The sequence below is a fragment of the Arachis hypogaea genome, chromosome 10, assembly GCF_003086295.3.
Source record: "Arachis hypogaea cultivar Tifrunner chromosome 10, arahy.Tifrunner.gnm2.J5K5, whole genome shotgun sequence".
Lineage (NCBI taxonomy): Eukaryota > Viridiplantae > Streptophyta > Magnoliopsida > Fabales > Fabaceae > Arachis > Arachis hypogaea.
In genome coordinates this window covers 45,765,817-45,773,468 of record NC_092045.1, presented here as the reverse complement: position 1 = coordinate 45,773,468, position 7,652 = coordinate 45,765,817, and the positions used below count along the sequence as shown (strand labels likewise).

At 35.7% G+C, this 7,652-nt stretch overlaps 1 non-coding gene across 1 annotated transcript; it reads right to left on the bottom strand.

Annotated features, from left to right (window-relative positions):
* Positions 1-6,758: 6,758 nt before the first annotated feature.
* On the bottom strand, positions 6,759-6,865 carry LOC112718678 (small nucleolar RNA R71). The gene has a single exon (XR_003161008.1). It is a non-coding gene; the product is annotated as a small nucleolar RNA R71 (small nucleolar RNA).
* Positions 6,866-7,652: the final 787 nt, after the last annotated feature.

Below are 7,652 nucleotides of genomic sequence, written 5' to 3'. Positions count from 1 at the left end.
CTAGAAGCATCCGTAACCAAGCTGCAAGAAGCTATGGATCAACTTAAAGAAGAATAGCAAAATCAAAATAGCATGCTTTACAAACTGCTTAAGGAACAAGAAAAGCAAGGGCGTGAGCTACAGGAGCTGAAGCACCAAAAGCTCTCCCTTGAGGGACAAGACATCCCACAGATTGAAGGAGCATCCACCTCCCAAGATAGAGGTTGTTGAGTCCTAATCTTAAACCTGTGATAACATTTATTATTAGAAACCTATCTTAAGAATTACATGAGTATTAGTAATTAGGGTCTTTATTTTTATTTTTATCTCCAAGTTAGCTATAATTTATTCTTCTCATCATCACTAAATATAAATAAAATAGTAGTTTTTTTTAGAATAAGGAGGCAATTGTTTCATGTTTTCAATAAGAAAAATTCTAATTATTTTTATGTGGTGGCAACACTTTTTGTCTTCAGAATGAATGCTTGAACAGTGCATATCTTTTATAGTGAAGTTTATGAATGTTAAAATTGTTGGCTCTTGAAAGAATGATGAAAAGAAAGAGAAGTGTTATTGATAATTTGAAAAATCATAAAATTGATTCTTGAAGCAAGAAAAAGCAGTGAAAAGTACACAATATTAAAAAAAATAAAAAAATGAAAATAAAGAAAAAGCAAGCAGAAAAGCCAATAACCCTTTAAACCAAAAGGCAAGGGTAAAAAGGATCCAAGGCTTTGAGCATTAATGGATAGGAGGGTGCAAAGGAATAAAATCCTGGCCTAAGCAGCTAAATTAAGCTGTCCCTAATCATGTGCTTGTGTCATCAAGGTCCAAGTGAAACGCTTGAGACTGAGTGGTTAAAGTCGTGATCCAAAGCAAAAGAGTGTGCCTAAGAAATCTGGGCACCTCTAACTGGGGACTCTAGCAAAGCTGAGTCACAATATGAAAGATTCACCCAGTTATGTGCCTGTGGCATTTATATATCCTGTAATATTACTGGAAAACAAGATGCTTAGGGTCATAGCCAAGACTCATAAAGTACTTGTGCTCAAGAATCAGCATATTAAACTATGAGAATCAATAACACTATCTAAATTCTGAGTTTCTATGGATGCCAATCATTCTGAGCTTCAAAGGATAAATTGAGATGCCAAAAATATTCAAGAGCAAAAAGCTACTAGCCCCGCTCATTTAATTAGAATTTGAGCTTCACTTAAAACTCTGAGATGTATTACCTCTTGATTTTCTTTCTATCCTATTTTATTTATCTAGTTGCTTGGGGACAAGCAACAATTTAAGTTTGGTGTGTGATGAACGAATATTTAAATTCCAGCTCTTTACCATTTTCTGGCGTTAAACGCCAGAACTGGCATAAAAGTTGGAGTTAAATGCCCAAACTGGCACCAAAGATGGCGTTTAACTCAAGGAATAGCCCATGCACGTGAAAGCTTCAATGCTCAGCCCAAACACATACCAAGTGGGCCCCGAAAGTAGATTTCTGCACTATCTATCTTAGTTTACTCATTCTCTGTAAACCTAGGTTACTAGTTTAGTATATAAACTACCTTTAGAGATTTATTTTGTAGCTCATGACATTTTACATCTGAATTTGTATCCTCTACGGCATGAGTCTCTAAACCCCATGGTTGGGGGTGAGGAGCTCTGCTGTGTCTCGATGGATTAATGCAATTATTTCTATTTTCTATTCAATCATGCTTGTTTCTATTCTAAGATATTCATTCGCACCTTAACATGATGAATGTGATGATTCGTGACACTCATCACCATTCTCAACTTATGAACGCGTGCCTAACAACCACTCCCGTTCTACCTTAGATAGAGTTTGTATCTCTTGGATTCCTGGTTCACTAGTTTGATTGCCTCTCCTGACTACAGAGTGTTCAAATCTGTGCAACCAGAGCCTTCGTGGTATAAGCTAGAATCAATTGGCGGCACTTATGAGATCTGGAAAGTCTAAACCTTGTCTGTGGTATTCCGAGAAGGATCTGGGAAGGGGTGACTGTGACGAGCTTCAAACTCACAAATGTTGGGCGCAATGACAGTGTGCAAAAGGATCAATGGATCCTATTCCAGCACGAGTGAGAACCGACAGATGATTAGCCCTACGGAACCTGTAGTTGGACCATTTTCACTAAGAGGACGAATGGTAGCCATTGACAACTTTGATCCCCCAACATACAGCTTGCCATGGAAGGAGCCTTGCGTGCGTGAAGAAGACAACAGCAGGAAAGCAGAGATCCAGAAGACAGAGCATCTCCAAAACCTCAACCTATTCTGCATTACTGCATAACAAGTACTCTTTATTTCATGTTCTTTTACTTTTTGCAAACAAAACTCTTTTCATTATTATCCTCCTGACTAAGGTCTACAAGATAACCATAGATTGCATCATGCCGACAAATCTCCGTGGGATCGACCCTTACTCACGTAAGGTATTACTTGGACGACCCAGTGCACTTGCTAGTTAGTGGCACTGGAGTTCTGAAAAGTGTGAATCACAATTCCGTGCATCACCTCTCTTCCTAAGTCACCATCATCCTTTACACCATTCAAGTGGGTAAAATTCATATCCCTTAGATTTCCTATTCCATTTGAATATGGTTTGCTTGAAACGGATGGTCAACTTAGAGCTCTTTGTGGAATGAAAAGTAAGAAAGGCTTGGTTAGTGGTAGGTATCATGATTCATGGTTCATTATGGTTGGAAGCTCAAAGTTTAGGAGCAAGGATTGGTGTAGTGCTACATTGGATGGGTTTAGGAAGGTGTTTGGGTGCCTAAATGAGAATTCACAAGTCTTGTCACCTGGAGTGAACTATGGTAGTCAACAAGAAGATGGGTGATGAGCGGATATTTTATACGCTTTTTGGCATCATTTTCATATAGTTTTTAGTAGTTTTTGTTTAGTTTTTTTAAGTTTTTATAGGTTTTAGTGTTAAATTCACATTTTTGGATTCTACTATGAGTTTTTATGTTTTCGTACAATTTCAGGTAATTTCGGGCTGAAATTGAGGAGCTGGAGGAGAAGTCTGATTCAGAGACATTGAAAGCACTATAGATGTTGTCCGAATCTGACCTCCTTGCACTCGATAGAGCTTTTATGGAGCTACAAAAGTCCAAATGGAGCACTCTCAATGGCTATGGAAAGCTGACATCTAGAGATTTCCAGCAATATATAGTACTCTATACTTTGCTTTGGATTAAAAGGCCCAAAACTAGCATCTAATGCCAGCTTCCTGCCCTCTTCCTGGCGTCCAGTGCTCAAAAGCAGATACCAGCATCCAAACGCCCAATGAGGACCCCTTAGCTGGCGTTCTACGCCCAAGAGACCTCATAGCATGTGGATCTCATCAAAGCTCAGCCCAAACACTCACTAAGTGGGCCCCAAAGTGGATTTTAGCACTAAAAAGACTATTTTACCCTTACTAGTCATCTGTTTAGTACTTAAAGTGTATTTTTACATAATCACGTAGAAATCATCTAAGAGTTTATGATGTTTTCGAGTTTTACAATGTCATTTTATTCCAGTATGAGTATCTAAACCTCCTAGGTTGACGGGAGCAGCCCTGCTTAGTCCTATGAATTAATAAAAGTACTACTGTTTCTTGTCTGATCTGTGTTTTATCTGTTTCTAAAATGTATATCTGATATTCATCGTGGTGAATAGGATGATTGACAAATTAGCTCTGTTCATCACATTAAGATAAACGTGCCTGAAAAACACCTACGTCTAATTGGGTTCATGGGAATACGTGATTGGAAAGCACGAGCCAACAACTATGTTTATACATCTCTCAAACGGTTAATCGACGACTTTGTTGGGGACTTCTCGAGACACTAGTTCAAGCAATTTTCAGGGAGATTAGGCTCTCCGTGGTATAGGCTAGATTCCAAAGAAGCTGCATTTTCTGATCTGGAAGATTCGACCTTATCTGTGGCGCTTTGAGTAGGATTGCCAAGAGAATGACTTGCTAGCGCTTCACCCTTCGTCAGATTGGATGACCACGACCAATGGCATTCAATATGTAGAAGAGGAGATCAATGAGCACAGCTCAGGGTGTTGATCACGTACAGCATGCCATAGAAGAATGATCATTCACAAGCAGAAAAGACAATAATACCAGAGCTAATTCAAAAAGACAAGGCAAATCCAACTCTCAACTCTATCCTTGATTATAACCATTTTACTTATTTCTATTCCAATACTCCTTTAATGCAAACTTGACAACAATTCCAACAACCTTCTGCTCTGTCTAACTAAGACCTGCATGATAACCATAGCTTGCTTCAAACCACAATCCTCGTGGGATCGACCCTAACTCGCACAGGTATTACTTGGAAGACCCAGTGCACTTGTTGGTAGAAAAATACGAAAGTGTGAGGATTCGTGCTACCAAGTTTAAGGTGCCGTTGCCAGGTATTTTTGAGTTTGGAAAAACTAACAGATTATCTTGCTCCCTAGATTAAGTAATTTTTATTTTTTTAATTAAGTCTTTTATTTTTATTTTTCTTCTTCTCTGATTTTCGAAAATCATTAAAAACTTTTTCAAAAATATTTTTTCTTTTCTTTGTTTGATCCTTGATTTTGTTTGAGTCTTGCATGTTCCTATTTTTCAATTGCAAAAATTTTAAAACCCTTTCCAAAAACCTTTTTCATGCAGTTCATTTTCAAGCATCCTTAGCTTTCTGTTTGAGAGGATTTGATTTTGCAAGAGTATAACTTTGATTTGAGTCATTTATTTTTATTTTCTTCTTCTTCAAATTTTTGAAAAAATTAAAAGCTTTTCAAAAATAATTTTTATTTTATTTGTTTAATTTTTGTTGTTTGTTTGAGTCTTGTGTTCTTGTTGAGTCTCTTATTTTTATTTTTCCTTCTTTATTTTTTCGAAAATTCTAAACGGGTTTTTCAAAAATATTTTTATTTTTATGTGTTCAATTAGTTAGAGCCTTGTGCTTATGTTCATGGTAATTGTTGTTCCTTTGAGTGTTTCTTTCTAAAAATTTTCAAAAATAATTTTTCTTTGTTTAAATCTTTTTTCAAGTCTTTAAGTTTGGTATTTTCTTGTTGCTTTTCTTTTAATTTTCAAAAATTGTGTTTTGGTTTTATAAAAATTGTAAGTTTGGTGTTCTTTTTATGTTCTTGTGTTCTTTGAGTCTTTAAATTTTGTTCTTTGTGTTCTTGTGAGTCTTCAAAGTGTTCTTGACTCATTTTTGTGTTTTGATCTTAAAATTTTTATGTTTGGTGTCCCATTGTGTTTTCCCTCCATATTTTTTAAAATTGGGTGCACTAGATCTAAAAATTTTAAGTCTTGTGTCTCTTGTGTATTTTTTTCTTCCGTCATTAAATTCAAAAATAAAAAATATCTTTTCTATTTTTATTTTTCATTAATTTTTGAAAATTAACCATAAAAATTCTGATTTCAATTTCAAATTTTCATCCTATCTTATCTTTTTCAAATTTCAAACCTTAAAATTAAATCTTTTTCAAAATCAAAATTTAAAATCGTATCTTTTTAAAATATTTTTCAAATCTTTCTAATTCTTTTATCTTATCTTTTCTAACTTCCAATTTTAAAATAAAATCTTTTTCATATCATTTTAATTTCTTATCTTATCTTATCTTATCTCTTATCTTATTTTTAAAATTCAAATCTTTTCTTATCTTCTATCTTATTTTAAATTCAAATCTTTTCTTAATTAATATTATATCTTCCATCTCTTCCTTTTCAAAACTACCCAACTAACTATTCTCTTCTTAATTTTCGAAAAATATCTCTCTTCTTCTCTCTCTTTTTTTTCAAAACCCCCTAACTAACTCTTATATCACCTAATTTTCGAAAACTTCTTCCTCTTCTTTGTCTTCTATTTTCGAAAATTTAACATTTAAGTTTTAAATTATTTTTAAATTAATAACCATAATTTTCAAAAATAATTAAATAAATAAATAAAAATAAAAATATTTTAATTCTTATTTAATTTTTCTATTTATATCTCTTCTTCTAACACCTCTATTATTCGACTCCTCACCCTCTCTCATCTTCCATTTTCATTTTTTTTTATCTCGTTTTATTTACTCTTATCCCTTATTTTTAAAGTATTTTTCTTCTACTTCTTTTACTTAGTTTATTTCTTCTTCTTCTTTCTTCACATCTTACTTTAAGGAGGAGCTTCTTGCCTATTGGTATAGCATGTTTTCTTCTTTTTCTTTCTTTTCTTTTCTTATTATTTTTGACCAGAAACACGGATAAAGAACCCATTTTGACTCCTGATCCTGAACCTGAGAAGACTCTAAGGAGGCGTTTACAATAAGCTAAAGCACAACACTCTGGAAGAGACTTTTCAGAAAGTTTTGAACAAGAACAAAGAGACATGGTCGAACCTCAAGAGGAGCCAAGAAAGGTCCTTCGTGACTTCATCGTGCCTACTTCTGACTCATATGGCAGAAGCATTGTTGTACCTACCTTTGGAGCTAATAATTTTGAGCTTAAGCCTCAATTAGTCTATCTTCTACAGCAGAACTGCAAGTTCCATGGACTTTCAATGGAAGATCCACATCAGTTTCTAGCTGAGTTCTTACAGATATGTGATACTATAAAGACTAATGGAGTAGATCCTAAAGTCTATAAGTTGATGCTCTTTCCATTTGTAGTAAGAGACAGAGCTAAGCTATGGTTGGAAGCCCAAGCTAGAGAGAGTCTTGACTCTTGGGAAAAGCTAGTTAATGCTTTTCTGGCTAAGTTCTTTCCTCCTCAAAGGATGAGCAAGATTAGAGTGGAAGTTCAAACCTTCAGACAAATAGATGGTGAATCCCTCTATGAAGCTTGGGAAAGATACAAGCAACAGATCAGGAGATGTCCTCCTGACATGCTCTTATAGTGGTCCATAGTAGGCGTGTTCTATGATGGCTTGTCTGAGATGTCCAAAATTTCATTGGACAGTTCTGTAGGTGGATCTCTCCACTTGAAGAAAACACCTGGAGAAGCTAGAGAGCTTATTGAGATGGTTGCTAACAACCAGTTCATGTACACCTCTGAGAGGAATCCTGTAAACCATGGAACCCCTCAGAAAAAAGAGTTCATGAAGTTGAGACTCTGAATGCCATCCTTGCTCAGAATGCCATGGAACCCAATAGGACAATATGATCTCTCAGCATCTTACTGGAATACAAACTGCAGTTGGCAGTGCTCAGGAAGCTTCTCTTGAGGAAAAAGCTTATAATCATTATCAACCCACCATGGAGGAGGTGAATTACATGGGAAAGCCTCATAGAAACACTTACAACCCTTTATGGAGGAACCATCCTAACCTCTCATGGAAGGATCAATAGAAACCTCAGCAAGGTTTCAGTCAAGGTGGTAGGAACCAGAAAAAGTTCAATAATAGACTACCATTTCCATGTTCTCAAGGGAACATGGAAACCTCTAAGCAGAGTCTTTCTGACTTAGCCATTTTGGTTCAAGCCTCTCTAAGACCACCTATAGTTTCATTAATGAAACAAGGTCCTCCATTAGAAATTTGGAGGTATAGGTTAGTCAACTGAGCAAGAGGATCCCTAAGACTCCTCCAAACACTCTTCCTAGTAACACTGAATTGAATCCAAGAGAAGAGTGCACAGCCATAACTATGGAGATGCAGGCCGAATTAGAGAAGAATGGG